The sequence below is a fragment of the Pseudorasbora parva genome, chromosome 25, assembly GCF_024679245.1.
Source record: "Pseudorasbora parva isolate DD20220531a chromosome 25, ASM2467924v1, whole genome shotgun sequence".
NCBI lineage: Eukaryota > Metazoa > Chordata > Actinopteri > Cypriniformes > Gobionidae > Pseudorasbora > Pseudorasbora parva.
This window is the reverse complement of record NC_090196.1, coordinates 12,970,629-12,970,954: the sequence shown is the minus strand read 5'-3', so window position 1 is coordinate 12,970,954 and position 326 is coordinate 12,970,629.

Here is a 326-nt window from a genome sequence, read left to right as displayed (position 1 = left end):
CCCATTTAGTCTCTTTCTCCACTATAACTGTCGGTCACCTAATCACACACACACACACACACACACACACACACACACACACACACACACACACACACACACACACACACACACACACACACACACACACACACACACACACACACACACACACACACACACACACACACACACACACACAGACACCTCCTTTATTTCAGGGGATTGGTAACCAGAAAGGTGATCATGAAGACACAGATGTACTGTTTTTTATTGTGATTTAGGGCGTTGCCAAAGCAGATTCTATATCTTCTTGCCATGCTGTGACAGCTATCAGATTTTATCAA